The 19,312-nt window shown below is 33.0% G+C and overlaps 1 long non-coding RNA gene across 1 annotated transcript in view; it reads left to right on the plus strand.

Annotated features, from left to right (window-relative positions):
* The window catches only part of LOC147404409 (uncharacterized), a 33,833-nt gene extending 30,839 nt beyond the window's left edge, over positions 1-2,994 (plus strand). Inside the window, exon 5 of the long non-coding RNA XR_015177742.1 lies at positions 2-2,994. This is a non-coding gene — a long non-coding RNA (uncharacterized LOC147404409). The remainder of the gene's footprint in view (position 1) is intronic.
* Positions 2,995-19,312: the final 16,318 nt, after the last annotated feature.

Genomic DNA, 19,312 nt, shown 5'->3' on the forward strand with positions numbered 1-19,312 from the left:
GCATCTCTAGACTAAAGGAGAACTATGCCAAAAGCCTTGTCTTCTTTGAAAAATTTAGTGGGCATCTCTGATATCTTGCAATTCATCTTTGGCCACCTTCCTATTAATTTCCTAGGATTTCCACTCCTTCCTAGCCAGATTGATTGAATTAGGGACACATTTGAGAGTTGAAAGTCTCTCTTTTGCGGACAGCTTTGAATTGATTTGTTGTCTCTTGAACTCCTTTGAAGTGCTCTTGGAATCGCACCTTTCTGGGATAATTCATTCATCCAATCAATTAGGCTAGAGTATGACATCCATTGGTTGAACAAGGACTGTATCTTCAAAGAATTCAACATTGGAATCAACTTGGTATGCTTAAGCTCTTCTGGACCCCACTGAACTACAAGGATTCACCTTTCTGGGATAATTCATTCATCCAATCAATTAGGCTAGAGTATGACATCCATTGGTTGAACAAGGACTGTATCTTCAAAGAATTCGACATTGGAATCAACTTGGTATGCTTAAGCTCTTCTGGACCCCACTGAACTACAAGGATTCATTGTGGAGAGGCTGCTCTCTTACATATATATGATATTAAACTAGTTGAAGGACCCTTTGTTAGATAACTTTTCATTAGTAGATAAATTTTCTCATCGCGTGGTTAAACAATTTGGGTTAGAAACAACTGGATCTTAGATACTGCATACAATGAGAGACAATGATATATTTGAAATTTAATTAACCAGATTTTATCTCCTTTCTCCAAATTTAAGCTCGGCTAGTTGGTGAAAGATCCATAAAATTATCTCCTTTCTCCAAAATCTCTTGTTTCCACCTTTGTAGAGAACCAAATGTATTGTAGTTTTTATGTCAATACCAAACAAAAGGAGACTACACACATAATTTGTAATGATAGTTTTATCATATTTTTGGATAGGATAGGCCTTTGGGCAGAGAAATTGTAAATGCTAATTTGGATTTGCTATCAAGTGGGTTATTCGTTTATGTTCTCTAAATTGTCTAAAATCCAAATAGGCCCCACCTCTTCCATAAGAGCACATCTTATTCCTCTATTCAATTCTGTCTAGACTTATTTTTTCTATTAATTCAAACGTATTTATATTTGCTATCAGTAATCACTTTGTTAGTGGCATGGAATCCCATTTGAAGAAAAAGACTTTGGTTTTGTAGTTGAAAGTGTCTCAATCTGTGGGTGGATCCTCTTCTACCTCAGATGCAGGTTTTTAGACCTTTGGGGTTAGATTTGAAGTCGCCACCTGCTTTAGGTCTAGGAACCATGATGACATCAAACATGGATTTAAGTCGATTTTCGATAGAGATTCTAGGTAAGGGGGCAGATGACAGATATTGGAAGGTATTAGGCACCGAAGCCGTCCAACCAAGGGCGGATTTAGAGTGGGGGCATTTGCCCCCACAAGAGTTTTCAAATTCTATGGATTAATGTGCTATTGCGACAGATTTTAACGACAGATAAAGAAATCAGCCACTATTGCCCCCACAAATATTTTTTTCCACTCTTGGTTGCCCCCACATGAGCAAAATCCTGGCTCCGCTCTTGCGCTCAACTCAAAGTTTGTCTCTACTACAACAAGCCATTGACTTCTCCAATTGTCTACTTAAGATGTTAAATCTATGGTCAAAGTGGTCTCTTCAACAGTACCAAACTTTGTAGGAGCATGGGAAGAGGGTTTGTAGACCATGGCAAGGTCAAAAGAAATTGAAGAAAACTTGTGTAACTTTGCTTATCATTGGGAGCCAATTACAATCTCAGTTACCAGACCCATACCCATATGTGGGTTTTTTTGGGCGTGTTATCTAACAAACATTGTTCTTCTTGTTCAAAAGTTCAACTAATTAATATTTTGAAAAATCCTTTTAAATCACTTCCATTCAAATTTATCACATGTTCAAAACCTTCTACAGTTTTTCTTCATGTGTCGGGCTGTAGAATAAATGGATTCACCACTATTACATTTTTATCATAAGTTAGCCACGTACAATGATACCATGTGTAATTAGTGTTGCCTCGGGATTAAGAGTCGTTGATCCAAAAAATCTAGAAATTCCCCTGTTTTACTGTACACACATATAAGACACAATATTTAATAACGAATCGTCATATAACGTCCCTCCCTATTTTCTTTCTTTAATGATAGATTGGTTCAACTTTCAATCACAAAGCTTTCTCTCGTTTTATTTATTGTCGTACTCATTCATCATAGAGTTTGTAGACCCATCATGGATTAGTGCCAATTAGAAAAAAAGTGTACCATTGAATCGTAGGTCGTGATGATCGATCTACATTCTAATTGATTTCTTTGCATTTGATTTATCCTATAGAGATTGCAATGCCAGCTTAGTTTGGTCTGATTCTACTTTTGGATAGAACATGGAAGGTTTAAAAAAAAAAAAAAAAACAGATTAGATGTGATTTACCTAATAATGTGACAATAGAGAATTTGAAATTATCACATTCCCATGTCTACTGACATTTGTTGTGAATACTACAGAATCAAAACTAAGAGAGAGTATAAGACATCCTTACTAGAATAATGATATTTTATGATACAAAATACAAACTAAGATATAAAGGAAAATCAATAGTAAAATAAAAATAAAAATGGTTAATGCACACCCTTGTGGGTTATAATACACTTTAGAGACACTAATACATTCTCAAACTAATGGGATAGTGATTGACCTTGGTCTTACTTATCTCAAACCATATTCCAAAAAACTCTTTTTTTTTCTTGAAAATGTAGAATTATTTCAAGGTCAAGGTCCTCACCCTTCTTTTCGTATGAGTCCAGCTACAAGCTCAATTGACACCCCTACTTCAACCTTCAAACCCTAATCCTGTGTTCGGATTGAGAGAAATGGAGAGAAGAGAAAAAAAAAATGAGTTTCTCTCTATTTCTCTTGTTTGGATTGTTAAGTAAAGGAGATGAGAGAAGTTTCAAAAGTGGAGTGATTTGGAGAGAAATCCTTTTAAATGGTGGAGAGAAATTGAATTTCTCTTCTCTTCTCTCCACTTCTCTCAATCCAAACATACACTAAGGCAAGAAAGGATTTTTGGGGAAGTTGGAGTAGAAAAATCAAAGGTTTTCTATGTAAGAGTACTTAATGTGAGGTTGAAAAAAAAATTTGGAAGATGCTAGCTTGTTAAGTTGGTTAAAGCTTGTTAATATTGATGCCAACGACTTAGATTCAAAATCTCTTGACAATCATTTGGTACCATATCTTCCCTTCTCCTTAATTGAGCATTCCCTAGGAGCTTATCTTGTTGACTTCTTTAGGGTCGAGAGTTCTACTACAGGTGATATAATTGATGTTATTATTCGCTTCCCTTTACACAACATTCATTGTCTCAGCATTGGTTGGTCGATAGGGAGAGATATAAGGAATAGCTTTCACCTATTAATTTACTATGAAGTTTAAAGAGCTTTGAAGATAACAAATTTAGGAAGAAAATTCATAAGTCTTTTGCTTATAGATTAGAGATTGAAAATGAAGGCTTTAGGTCACTTTCCATTAGTATTAAGTGAAGAAGTACTCAAAGTACCCTTTTTTCATCTTCTTCACATATGTAGGCTTGCAATCATTTCAAACAATTTTTTTTATTGTGAATAATGAATGGAGAATGATATATTCCTAATTTGGACATTAAAATATAGTTTTCTATTTATTCTGATGGTTTATAACAAAACATGATGAACAAAAGTATGGATATTAATTTTTTTGAAGACTACCATCATAACTTTTTATTCAAAAGACCCTTTCACAACTATAATTTATGCTTTTTAGGTATTTCAAGAAAATATATCTTGTATCCAGGTTAAAAAATTGAATGAACAGAAAATTATGATTCACAATTGGAATGTCGGGTTCATCATTTTTTATTATCAAGTTTACCACTTATTATTGTCAAGTTCAACATTTTTTTATTATTAACTTTAACATAGTTATCATCGAGGTCAAGATTTTTTTTTATTGAGTTAACCTTTTTTTATTATTGAGTTAGATAACTTTTTTGTCGATGTCAACATCTTTTTTAAAAAAGTTGATCTCAATAGCAAAATATGCTGATGTCAGTGATTAAATTGTTGAATTCAACGATAAAATGTTAAACTTGACAATATAAAGTGTTGAACTTGACAAAACAATGTTAAACTCGATAATAAAAAAATGTTGAACTATAAAAATTGTTAAACTAGATATTTCAAAAAAAAAAAATTGTTGAACTCAACAATAAAAGGTGGTGAATCCGGCACTACAAACATGATTATGATTTTTTAATTGTTTTGGACTTTGATATTGAATGGATCTTCTTGAAATACTAAAAGTGACTATTATATTTTATGAAATGGACACTTGAATCAACACTTACAACAAAATATTAAAAAGTTTTAGAATCTCAACTCCGTTCGTCATTTTTCATAAATCGTAGATGTTAATCAAAAAATACATCTTGATGTTCAAAATTGGGAGTATATCATTCTTCATTCGTCATTCATGATCATAAATCGTCAAAAATAATAATTGTTCAACAACCTACTTATGTGATGACAAAGTGGTAGTTTGGACTGCATTGCAATCCAACACCTCAACCCTTTAGATTTCAGGGAAAACTCAGATATAAAATAAAAAAAATTCTTTTTTTTGGGGGTGGGGGGGTGGGGACTTAATCCAAGGTTTTGTATAAAGAGTGCTTCTCTTGACACTCCAACTTTTACTCACTCTCAATCATTCACTTAATTTATTTTATTTTATTTTTTGGGTGAATTCCCATTTTGTGTGTTAAATATGTCAATTCAGTACACTGTTCATTTTTATTTCAAAAACTTGCACACTGTACAAGCATATTGATTATAATTGTGGCGAATTCACTCGAAATGCAAGTTTTGGGAATTAAAATGAACAGTGTATAGAAAATAGAATTTTGACATAAGTAGCGCATGTTTTGGGTAAAATCCCTCTTAAAAAATTGGGGGTGTAACAGGTAGAAGTTGGGTGTCCAATAGTAGTTTTCTTTCTTTACCCAAAAAAAATTGGGGCATTCGGTTCGGATTGTAGATCATAATTCTTGATTCTGATTATAGATTGTCAAAATCAGATTATAGAAACTAATTTTCAAAATTCAAAATCTCATTTAGCCAACATTATTTCTAAAAACTGATCTTATGAAAAAAAAAATACCCAATTACACCTTTTGATATTGAAAATATGAGTAAAAACACATGATCCAGATATAGAAAATAATAGAATTTTGAGAGAAAAATCAAAGATTTTTAAAAGAGTTGAAAAAGATGACATTTAGATCATTTTCTTTTAATTTTCAAGTGAATTGTATATTCAAGAGCATCTTAAGATTAAGATTACCCAAAAATTATGATGATTTTGTATTTTTATTTTAAAAACTATTATTATTATTATTATTGGTGTTGTTGTTAATTATAATTGTAATTATATTGATATTATTATTATTAATTATATTATTAATATCATTATTATTGTTGTTGATGCAAGATATATTTCAAGATCGTCAAAAGTGTATAGTCATGAGAATCAAGAGAAACGGCCTAAGAATTGTTTTTGATTCTCCGATTTTGATTTCTGATTAAGAAAAAATTAGCTCAATAATCCAAATCAAATGTTACATCAGATTATAGAATCCAATTAATTCTAGAATTTAAACCAAACGCGTGTTAAAAAAGGCATTCACCAAGAATAATGATAAATGGACTCCCCCCCCCCCCCCCCCCCCCCCCCGTGACAAATATATGACAATTCGGTCAAACATTGGACAATTTTGACCTCAGAGCTGATTCTATTGTTTTTTGTTGGATGGGATCTTTACTTCGTGTTTTAAGTTTGTATATTCTTTTTTTGACTGAAATTCATGAAAGCTCGTAAAATGGTTGTGGATTGTTCATGTGATATGAAGAACTAGAGACTCCTGCATCAATAGGCATGAAGGAGGGAGTAGAAAAATTTGAAGGCAAAGATAGATTGGAAAATTTTGAAACAATATCGTACAACTATGCTAGAATTTGAATGAAAAATCAGATGATTTAAATTATACATGTTAAAATTTGGATATAATGGTTTGTATTTATAAATCAATATTGCAATTTCATATTTTGTAAGAAATTAGTATATTTTATATGCGATGGGAATTAGGCATTTGAAATAGGTAGACAGTACATAATGTGATTGAATGGGCAAAAGTAGACAAATTACCGATTTTCAATAGTATGTAGCAAATAGGATTCTATGAAATCAGAGCTTAATTTGAATGAATTCAGCATTATTCAGACGAGTAAACAGACATACTTTTAAGATTTAAGTTTAGCTCTTAGGGTATGTTTGATTGCACATGGAAAATAGGGTGAAAAATCAATTTTCAAGTGTTTGATTGCACATGGAAATGGAAATTCATTTTCCACCTCAACCAAAAAGTCCACCAAAATATGAACTTCACTTTCCTACTCATATGAGTGGGAAAGTGAAATCCACCTAAATTTTCCATCCTCAATTCTTCCACACTCATATCTTTTTCTTCCCTACCCCCACCACCCCATCATAATAACCTCATCGTCGTCACCATCTCTGTCACTGTCACCATCGTCGTTGTTGTCACCGTCATCACTATCTCCGGTCACTTTCTCACTCTCTTTCTCTTTCTCCATCCCCCATCTCCTCCGTCGTCACCACCACCACGCTCTCCCCTCATCTTCCTCCTCATCTTCTTCCTCACTTACCTCTGTCGCCACTGTCGTCACCACCACCACCACGACATCCTCCCTTCTCCCTCTTCCTCCTCATATTTTTCTTCCTCTTCCTCTTCCCCTACTCTCATCTTTTTTCTCCTCCTCCTCTTTTTCTTCATCTTCTTTTTTCCCATGATTTTATCCAAATATAATCAAACAATATAATTTATTTTTCCAATCCTACTTATTTTCCACCATTATTTTTTCATGAATTGTAAATTTCATGAAAAGTCACTTTCCATACAATCAAACAAATCCTTAAAAGTCTTTCGAGATATATATATATATATTGGTCCCGTTCGCTGGCTAACGGATTGGCAAACTTTTTGGCAAACAAATTGGGATCGTTCGATATCACATGATCCGACGGATGAGATTAAAAGTAACAGCTGATCTACGTCAAGTTATAACTATAACTTTATTTACAGCGCCATCCCTCACTTTCTTAATATTAATGCTTCCTCCTTCTTCTTTAAAAACAGAAACGAAATGACAGAGAGTTCGTCTCTATCGTTGAAACCCTCCCCCCTCTCGACCCTCTCTCTCACTCTCTCACTCTCGCTGCCTCTCTCATCAAATTTTGTTCATGTATTTCATGTGGGAAAGATGAGGATAAAGCTTTGTAAAGTATGGATCACAAAGGCCAGAGAATCTTATACGTCTTCAATGCAAGTAACTTGCCTTGAATGTGAATCTTGTACAATGGAGGTAATAAGGTGAAAATTCCGAAAATGAAATAAATATGAGAACATGGAAGAAAGAACCCGTATTAATAATCTAATGCCCAAGCTTAACTGGGCCAAGGATATGAATGGGTTTTTTTCTCTCAATCATGGCTTGTGGGTTTCAAACTACAAAACCTACTCATGTTTCAAGGAAGTGAAGTAAGAAATGCTCAAGCTCTTAGCTAGGCCAAGGATCTGAATGGGTTTGCTCGCTCAACCATGGCTTCGGGGTTCCAAAATACAAAACCTACCAAGTTTCAAGAAATTTCCTTTCATTGACGAGGCTATTAGTACGAATTGTTATTCTTTCATGTTCTTCATTCACCATTTTTTCAAAGGCCTGTTCATCTGTCAATACTGAAGAGACTTTGTCTTCATTGAGAGGGAGAAGCTTTTGTAGCTGCAGTGAGGTCGAGATGAAGGTAGTTGCAGCGAGGTCATTGCAAGGCCGTTCGAACAGGATGGTCAGCGAGAGCAAGAGAGAATGAAAGAGTGAGAGAGAGGGTCAAGAGGGAGGAGGGTTTCAACGATAGAGACGAACTCTCTGTTATTTCGTTTCTGTTTTTAAAGAAGAAGGAGGAAGCACTAAATCTTAAGAACGTGAGAGATGGCGCTGTAAATAAAGTTATAGTTATATCTTAACGCAGATCAGCGTTTAATTTTAATCTTGTCCGTCGGATCGTGTGATATCGAACGATCCCAATTTGTTTGCCAAAAAGTTTGCCAATCCGTTAGCCAGCGAACGGGACCCTATATATATATATAGGGAAATGTTCAGCACCCTAAGTTTTACCACACACTTTAACAAACGTTTTTTGTCCTACATGGGTTAGAGTTTTGGAATGGGCTGATTTTTGGTGAGGATGATCTCTATGATTAGAAGATCATCCTCCCCAAAAATCAGCCCATTCCGAAATGTTTAGCCCTATGTTTACATGTTGAAAAATCGTGAACCGTCCATTTTTTGTAAATCAATTTTGATGGGGTTAGAAGTTTTGGAATGAGCTGATTTTTGGTGAGGATGATCTCCTCACCATAGAGATCATCCTCACCAAAAATCAGCTCATTCTGAAACTTCTAACCCATGTAAGACAAAACGAGTTTGTTAAAGTGTGTGGTAAAACTTAGGGTGCTGAACGGGACCCATATATATAGGGAAATGTTCAGCACCCTAAGTTTTACCACACACTTTAACAAACGTTTTTTGTCCTACATGGGTTAGAAGTTTTGGAATGGGCTGATTTTTGGTGAGGATGATCTCTATGATTAGAAAATCATCCTCTCCAAAAATCAGCCCATTCCGAAATGTTTAGCCCCATGTTTACACGTTGAAAAATCGTGGACCGTCCATTTTTTGTAAATCATTTTTGATGGGATTAGAAGTTTTGGAATGAGCTGATTTTTGGTGAGGATGATCTCCTCACCATATAGATCATCCTCACCAAAAATCAGCCCATTTCGAAACTTCTAACCCATGTAGGACAAAACGCGTTTGTTAAAGTGTGTGGTAAAACTTAGGGTGCCGAACGGGACCCTATATATATATATATATGGGAAATGTTCAACACCCTAAGCTTTACCTACACTTTAACAAACATGTTTTGTCTTACATGGGTTAGAAGTTTTGGAATGGGCTGATTTTTGGTTAGGATGATCTCTATGATTAGAAGATCATCCTCACCAAAAATCAGTCCATTCCAAAAATTTTAACACCATGTTTATAAGTTGAAAATTTTTGGACCGTCCATTTTTTGTAAACCATTTTTTATGAGGTTAGAAGTTTTTGAATGAGTTGATTTTTGGTGATGATGATTTCCTCACCATAGAGATCATCCTCACTAAAAATCAGCCTATTCCAAAACTTCTAATCCATGTAGGACAAAACACATTTGTTAAAGTGTAGGGTAAAGCTTAGAGTGGGGAACGGGACCATATATATATATATATATATATATATATATATATATATATATATATATGGGAAATGTTCATCACCCTAAGTTTTACCACACACTTTAACAAACGTTTTTTGTCTTACATGGGCTAGAAGTTTTGGAATGGGCTGATTTTTGGTGAGGATGATCTCTATGATTAGAAGATCATTCTCCCCAAAAATCAGCCCATTTGAAATGTTTAGCCCCATGTTTACAAGTTGAAAATTCGTGGACCGTCCATTTTTTGTAAATCATTTTTTATGGGGTTAGAAGTTTTGGAATGAGCTGATTTTTGGTGAGGATGATCTCCTCACCATAGAGATCATCCTCACCAAAAATCAGCCCATTCCGAAACTTCTAACTCATGTAGGACAAAACGCGTTTGTTAAAATGTGTGGTAAAACTTAGGGTGCCGAACGGGACCCTATATATATATGGACAGTGTTATTACGACCCCCTTTGCGACATATCATTTTGTCTTATATGGGTAAAAATGTTTGGAATAGGCTGATTTTTTGTGAGGATGATCTCTGTGATGAGGGGATCATCCTGGCAAAAAATCATCCCATTCCAAAACTTCTAACCCCATTAAAATTGATTTACAAAAATTGGACGGTCTAAAATTTTTCAACTTAAAAATATGGGGCTAGAAATTTCATAATGAGCTGATTTTTGGCAAGGATAATCTCCTCACCATAGAGATCATCCTCACAAAAAATCAGCTCATTCCAAACATTTTTTCCCATATAAGACAAAATGATGTGTCGCAAAAGGGGTCGTAATGGGGTCGGCCCTATATATATATCTATATATATATATATTTTCAGTTTAACAAACGACACCTAAAAATGTACGATTTAATTTGATTCACTGATTTTGTTCTTTTCCCTAATCATCAAAAAGTGCTCTCTCTCTCTCTCTAATTTCTCATCAAAATTTGGATCCAAATCAGTCCTTCGCCCATCTCCTGTACGTCTCTTCATCTTGTGTTTCTTACAAAATTAAAAATCAAACAAATTCTCCATCACGCTCTGCTTTTTAGGAAAAAAGAAAAGTTGAAAGTTATAGCATCGAATGAACAAAGAAGAAAAAATAAAAGCATGAAGCTGACACGCAAGAAACAAGCTCGAGCTTTCTTCTGAGATTTCTGTGATTTTGATTCATTGACACGACTCTACTAAGTGATGGGCTTCAAATTATTTCAGATTTCACACAGTTTCTAGATCTTCCTTTTCATGTAGTATTTGAAGCAAAAAATTTGGTTTCGAATTTTCTAGATTTTGTAGAAAGGAAGGAGATGGAGAGCTATTTGAATGAAAACTTTCAAGAGGGGAAGTCCAAGAATTCGTCAGAGGAAGCGCTTTAGCGATGTTAAAATCTACGTGGGCTCGTCAAGAGCCCAGCACATAGGTTCTGCTTTCCTACGAATCTACAATCATTTTGAGGCCCTGACCATGTGTCACACCAAACTAGTCTTTCGTATTTTTTTTTTTTTATTATTCAATTTTGTTTTCTAATTTTAACTTGAAAAATACAATTTCTTATATTATGTTTAATCCTGTGCTAGAGGGAATATACTAAATGGCCAAAACATTTATAAATAAAAATAATAATTCAATAAAATCATCATCACTTCCTTGTCCCAAATATTTCATGATGGTTGAAGGAATCTTGTTAATTATTATTGATTCATTTCCGCCTAAAACCATGTTTTCTGTTATTATAAATATGTTCATATCCTCTCTTACAACCTCCGTCCACACTTGATTGGTGGGTCCTTCTTTGCACTATTTTAGAATCTTCAACTTGCATTTTCATTCTATCTAAGTTGTAATTGAATTACTTGATCGACTTTTTAGTTTACACCATTTTGAAATTGGGATTGCTCATAGATTTCAAAATATGTTCATTTCTAATTTTATCGTTTTTGCACTTTCCACTGATCCATTTCAACATCCTCAACTCGGTTTTACCCAATCTATCACTATATTACTTAACCGTCTAACATTTAGCTCCATAAAACATAATTGGTCTTATTGCTATCCTATAAAAAATTTCTTTAATTTTGATTATGATGTGTCACGTGACATAGCACTCCAAGGGCACACCTCCACTTTAATTATTTGAGCTACAATTTGTAGGTATTTATTGAAAAAAATTTAGGCAAAATCATCCTCAATATTCCATCCTTCTGTATTATAGAGTTGAGGTAGCAAAAATGGTCACTTTGGGATATTTCTTGACCATTGTGGAGGGAAAAATCCTCAAGTCCTAGGATGACGCCATGTGTCATCTAGGGATCTGGATCATGACAACACAATCAAAGCGATCCAAGGAATTGTCCCAGTCCCAAGGCAATACACTCAGTTGCTCAGGAGTTGGGATCTTCCATGGCAATTATGCGTTGGGAACTCGAAAAAATGTCAATACAGTGAATCATGCCAAATCTCCGAAAATCAAGGATATAATATACATCCCAGATATATTTTTTGTTCCACTCAGATAACGGGATAAGATCAGGAAGAAGGAAGAAGGATCCCAGGATGGATTGACTTCTATTTAGAGAAAGTTGTTAATCTGGATTAAAATGAATCACGAAACCAAATCAAATCAGGATTCTCCTTATTCTCTATAAATAAGGCCTTCAATACAGAAAATGTACACATTCTCTAACCCTAAAACCCCTTGAGATTAATCTTGTACAAACTTGAGTGTTCAAGGATCTGTGGTGCATCAACACTCAAGAGTTTTGTGAGCAGATTTCAAGGAGCAGCATATCGCGAAGAACACATCAGCCAATCTCTGATTCCTTGAGGTGGATCCAGGATATTGCATCACAACCATCTATTTTTATTTTCTATTTATCACTATGTGTATCAATACTAAACTTGCATTATATGTACCCTATATTTGTTTTATTTATTCTAAAGCCCTTGGACTCCATAGTAACACTTTTGAGTTTTGGTTTTATGTTTATTCATTCTATAGTCTGCTTAGCTAATACTACATCATCAAGAGACCTGCTCTTGAATAAAAGTTGTTTCTTGAAATTCAAGGGCAATATTAAACATTTACTTCGAAATAGGCAAACCTATTTTCTTAGGATAAGAGAGGGAGTATGTCATATAAAGTTTCATGCCTTTGTAATGTAATAAACTACACGTACCCTTGATCTGCCTTTGTGAGTAGGGGTGTCAATGGGTACCCATTTACCCGGAACCGAAATCGAAAACATCGGTTCTGATTCCCTTTTTATTGGAATCGATTAGAATCGGGTCTAATATGGAACCAAATCGATAGGAACCGGAACCATTAGGTTCTATCCAATGGGTACCCGCGGGTACTCAGAGCCAATTTATTTTGTCAATTATTTTTACATTATACATGATTCAAGAAAATCCTATACATGATTCAAGAAAATCCTATATTTTAAAATTAACATATATGATATAAAATTTTTCAAATTTCATATAAACTAAATATTTGAGTTTAAGATGAGTCATTTCTTTTTAAATTTATTACTTATAAAGGAAATACATTTTAATATTTGAAAATAAAAGTCATTAAATCATCATTTTGGTGGAACAAATTATTATTAAGTTGATACTTTATAAATAATATGTTATTTTTTAGAATGAATTTTTTATTATAATGATTTTGAAATAATTTTTCTCATTCGATTATTGAGAATCGGAACCGACGGATACCCGTGATTTTTGATGGTTCCGATTTCGGTTCTACTTAATTTAAAATCGAAATCGGAATCAACAAGAATTAGAACCGATAAAATATAAAAGTTATGATTCCAAATATCATAAGAACCGAATTGGAACCGATCCATTGACACCCCTATTTGTGAGGTGCGATATAGTACACCAAGTTCTTATGCATGCGTGACCAATGGAGGAGGTCTTTGTACTTCACGGATGAACATTTTACGAGGGTTTGAGATATCAAAGCTGTCAGATCTTAGATTTCTCATGATATAGACCTTGAAAATGTGCTAATCTCTGTCCATCAGCTTGAAGTCAGTACATCTGACCTTCTGGAACTGATTCTTTGTTCTATTTTTATTTCTACAGAAAATTTCTATAAGATAGCTAATGATTTTACATTGCATTGAAATATTGTCTCTTGTACTTGAAATCCAAGATTTGAGCTTGAAGTATTTTAGATTTTTCTCATTTGGAAAATCGATTTTGGCATATGTAAGTCCTTTCTGGGCTTATTTCGAAAACACAGCCCATTCTTCCAGTCTATGAAAAATATTGAATGTTGTTAATCTTTTGATCTAGAAACAATTTATGTGCACATCAATGGGATGATTTGATATTCCTTATTACTTTATTCTATGAGATTGTAATTTTACATAGTTGCATAACAAATAAATTATCTAAATTAAATATTTTTTTTGTGAGACAAACAGTCTTCAATTATTGAATCTTTCATTTGAATGACTTAACGAATACCATATTTTAATCATGTGAGATGGACATGTAAATTGCATATTGTTTAGTTTATGAGATAAACTAATCAAGAACTTAAAATAATGTTATTATTATTTACATGCTTCTTCTTGGAGGATTTCTACATTCCTAACTCGACTGCCCCTACTTGGTGACAGTGGTTTCGTGGAGATGTCGTTTGTTTCTAACCATGAGTCCATACTCGTGGATGCCCTTTTCTAGTGGTTAGGCAATGACCAAACACCATCCAAACCTACTCAGCAAACGCGTAAAAAAGGGAAAAGTCAAAGAGATCCAATTTTATTGGTTGGAACCATTATCTAAAACCAAATAGGTAACCCTTAATCTAAATTTAAGCTTATAAAAAATTTCTATAAATAAGAACTCATATACCCCAAATTCGTATGTCATTAGAAACTCTAGGAGAAAATCATCAAAACCCTTTCAAAACCTTAAAATTGAAGTCCCAACTCAATATCAAGACTTTCGGCTTCAATTTTCATCCAACAAATAACCAAAAAGGCTCTCAAAATCAATCAAATCGTAAACAACAATAAAAAATAATCAAGGTAGTTTTCATCTAGTTCGGAATTTGATTTGGAGATGGACATTGATCCAAGAACATCACAAAAGGATCACTCACCGCCAAATTTATAAGGGACTCTCTACCATAATCAACCATCTACCACACTAAAGATGCAACTTTTATTACTTTTTTAGAGTTTAGGATCTAAAATTTTGCAATGTAGATTTTTTGGTAGAAGTAAAGGCCAACTTTCACCGAGCGAAATTGATGCCTAATACTTTCCAATCTCGTAACCTGATCACCAGACTTGTTCTCTTTATAGACTTTTGACTTTGTATACTTTTTGAATCACTCTTCATTTTTAGAACTAGAACTAGAACTAAGTGGCGACTCCATTATATCTCATTAAAGGGGTTTCTCAAAACCATAAAATGGATTCGTTCCCATGGATTGGGGACACTTTTATTTCACTATACCATTGAAGTGATTGTTACGTTATTATAGTAATCGCTACACTATTATAGTGATCAAGTGGTCATTGTACTATTGTAGCGATCATGTTATGTGTTTACACTATCATAAATAAAATATGATAGTGATTTCTACTATCATGCATGCACTCTATATCAACTTCACCAATCATTGTTTCCCAATCAATTATCGTATCATTGATTCTGTTTTAAATGATATTAAAATATTTCAAACCTATCTTTTTGTTTTATTTTCAAAATCATGAGCATCATTTGGTTATGTTGATGTATAAATCTTTTAAGGATTTTTCATTACTTTATGCAATAAATTTTGGGACTTGAATCACGAAAACGATCATCTCAATGACTATAGTAGATTTCTTATCATGAACATAAACAAAAAAGAAAAAAAACTTGATTGAAAGATCCTAAATGATAAAAGTAGGTAAAAATAAATAAAAATTCAAATCATAATTACCTTTATATTGATAATAGAGATAATTTCACCACAACCCTTATTTTAAATAGATAGGGGGTCTAATACAATTACCAATGATTTCAACATGGAAAAAGACTAAAAGTCTCTATTATTTTACTCTTTTAAGTCATTTCTCAGCAATGAATTTGAACATTTCAAAAAACATATCAACCAGCTCTGGAAACTTTGACCTAAGTCAAAGTCAGAGCTGTTGGGCGTGTTTGCTAATTCAACCAATACACCAAGGGTGGGGGGCGAGAAAAAATATGAAGAATCTCTAAAATAAAGAAAGAGTATTCCGACGGCGTGTTTGCCGATTCATCAACCAATAAATGGGGTGAAAAAACATGAAGAATCTCTAAAATAAAGAAGTCCCGAGGACAAAGATATATGGTTCCATGTCCACACCACGTCAGCAGAGTTTACGCGTTAACGTGTTATTATGTAGAAATCATTATTCTACAGAAAAGGTATACAGGACCGGTCCATTTCGTATACGCGTTATTAGATGCGAACGCGTTGAGAGAAAAGTACTCTGTTGTGGACCAATCAGTCAACATCGTTACCTGAAAAGTGGGACCCACTTCCAATATTCTTTCCGATAAAATAACTGGAAGTTAAGAATGGAAGAAAACAAGATATTTCGTTAATTTTTTTTTTTTTTTAAGGGTAAATTATACTTTGACCCCTGTAATTTAAAATATTTCCATTTTAACCTTATAACATTTTGATAATTACATTTACCTCACCTTTCACTAACGGGTTAAAATTTAGATGTTTTTTTACTATTTTACTCTCTTATTTTATATTATTTAAAACCAAAATTAACATGGTCCTGTCTAAACATGCATTGAACTCATTTTTCATCGGCATAATTTTGTTCATAAATAAGAATAACAATTTAAAAACGGTGAGATAGTCATTACAAAAGAAACTTAACAAGTGGGTTGACAGCAATTTGATGAAAGGGGGTAAGTGAAACCCTTAGATAATTATAAGGAATGTAAGTGTAATTATCAAAATATTTAAGGGTTAAAATGAAATTATGTTAAATTATAAGGGGTTAAAATGTAATTTATTCTTAATTTTTTTTTTTTAACAAAGTTGATTTGACATGCCATACTTTATATGAGAGAGATAGTGTTAAATGCACCCTAATTATTACTAAGAGCACCCGATACCATTGTCAAATTATTTTGTCTTATATGAATTAAAAGTTTTATAATGAGTTTTGATTTTTAGTGAGGATGATCTCTATGATGAGGGGATTGATTATCTCATAAAAAATTAGTCTATTCTGAAACTTCTTATCCTATTAAAATAAGTTGAAGAATTGTAAATCATTCATTTTTTTTGTAAACCACATTTAAAAGGATTAAAAATTTAAGAATGGACTGATTTTTTGTGAGAATGATCTCCTCATGAAAAATCAGTCCATTCCTAAATTTTTAACCCGTATAAGATAAAATAATTGACTATGGTGTTGGGGTGCCCTTGATAATAATTAGGGTGCCCTTTTACACTATCCTTATGAGATGCCTATGTATTTTAGAAGTGGTGAAATATCATTTGTCCTCTGTCTAACTTGAAAGACTTTATACAATGACCTAAATACTCTCATTTGTCTTCAACCTTTAGCAACAAATCCATCCCCAAAATCCAAGCTCTCTAACTTCTTGGGCAATTATTTTAATCTTCTTTTTAAAATCTATATCATCTTCAACTATCATCACATCCTTTAAACAAAAATTAAGGCTTTGAATATAGATTAAAGATGATGGTATTTAGATCATGTTTTTTTTTTTCAAAGTATTCACTAGGTGAAGACATTGGGGTATCTCAAATAAGGTTCTTGTTAACGTGTGCCCTAAGAAAAAAGTTGAAGTGCAATAAACACAATTTGGAAATTGGATTTTGTATCGAAAATGCCCTTTAAAAAGTTATTTTTTTACCAAAATACCCTCATATTCCAAATTTTAAAGTGTATTTAATGCACTTTTATATGTACTAGTATATGTCCTAATCAGCCCCAAAAAAGAAGTAAATAAGTATTAGAATGTCTATCCAAAAAAAAAAAAGGGTACTCTATTGGGTGTTTCAGGCGCATGCACTTCACGTTTTAGAGAGTATATGCGATACCCTTACACTTTCAAAGGGAGGATATGCCTCTTCAAATTCAATCTTCCGTTATAGGCTATTAAAAAATGACTTGAATATCATCATTTTCACCTTTATTAGTTTCAAAAACGAAACAACTCATCTTCATTCCTTTATTTTTTTCAACCTCAAAACCAATCTTGAAATCTTAAGGTTTTGAAAGATGCCAACTTAGCAGGTTGGTAAGACATGTGGAAAGTGTTCCCACGTCTTAGGTTCGACTCTCTTTATTAAGGTTATTTATTTAATAAAGACCTTGGGGTATCCCCACCCTTGCGAGTAGGACCAATCCCTAAGGATGAGTGAGGTGACCAACAAACTCGACCCATCAATTTTAGCCTGTGGGTCCTATTAAATTTTAGACCTAGCGCAAGAAACCCAAGGTTTAAGACTAACTCTGTTCCCCCCTTGCAAGTGAAAGCTTAAAATTTTATCTACTTCAACTTAGAATCATTATGGGTTAATGGGTAAGGTATGGCCTATGATTCATTGTATCCTAATTTGACCCTAAAGAGAGAACTATACCTTAAATCAGCTATATATCCTATTAGACCAAAGGTAGCTAACTTCAAGTTATTTTTGGCTTCTATTAAAAAATAAATAAAAACTTTAAATTTATGCTTTTCATAAAAATCATTTGGAACCATTTGATATTATTTTTTCATTGAAATAGGGTTCTAATATATATCCTAGTTGAAAAAATAGTTTGAGATGAAGCTAAACTTATTATTTATTTATGATATATTTTAATTGTCTTTGTCATAAAATAATACATCTCTCTATGCATAAGATATACATATAATAAATACTTGCTGATTTGACAGTCCAAGTTGAGCATTGTTAAGCTCTAGTCTAAACCGGATTTAAAGGATTAATTTTTTTTTAGCCCAATCTTGCCTTTTGGTCTCAAGATCAAGGCCAACCCTAAACTTTATTTCTTTGGAAGGACCAAGAACAGTTAGCGAACTCAATTGATACCCTTAGTACAACATTCAAACATCAAGACAAGATAAGATTCATGAAAATGTATTATATATATATATATATATATATATATATATATATATATATATATATATATATATATATATATATATATATATATATATGAAATTTTGGATAAAAAATCAAGGATTTTCTACAAAAGACTTAAGGAGAGTTTGAAAACAAAGGATGGAGATATGGTTGGATAGATTAAAAGAAATTGAAAGGTGCAAGCTTGTTAAGTTGGTTAAAGTTTGAATATTGCTATGATGACCCAACTTCAGAATTTGCGCTTTCACTTGCTTATTACTAACCACTAATTTTTTTACCTACAAAAATGAAAAGATAAAAAAAAAAAATTTATCCTAAAAATTAAAGACCTTGAACACGATTTTAAAGGTTGAAGATGAAGGTATTTAGGTCATTTTTCTTTAAGATATAAGAGAAGACCCAAGTCAACGGAGGCATGCCATCAGATTGAAAAAACAAGGGAGTAATTCAAATATTTACCCAAAACTTTGGGTATAATTAGGGGTGGTAATGGGTCGGACCGGGTCGTGTTCCTATCACGTTGAGGTAAGGGTATTATGAAAATTTATCAAACCCAAACCAACTCATTTAATAGTCATATAAAAAACTTAACTACAAACCCAACTCATTTATAAATAAGTATACCTGATCCAATCTATGTATAACATATTTAATAAAATTCTTAGTTTTATTGAAAAAAATAAATTTCATTTTTACCACCAAAAATAAAATACTATTACTAAAAGATAAAGTCACACAACCATAA

This window comes from Akebia trifoliata, chromosome 4, assembly GCF_017979445.1.
Source record: "Akebia trifoliata isolate Shusen 1 chromosome 4, ASM1797944v1, whole genome shotgun sequence".
Classification (NCBI taxonomy): domain Eukaryota; kingdom Viridiplantae; phylum Streptophyta; class Magnoliopsida; order Ranunculales; family Lardizabalaceae; genus Akebia; species Akebia trifoliata.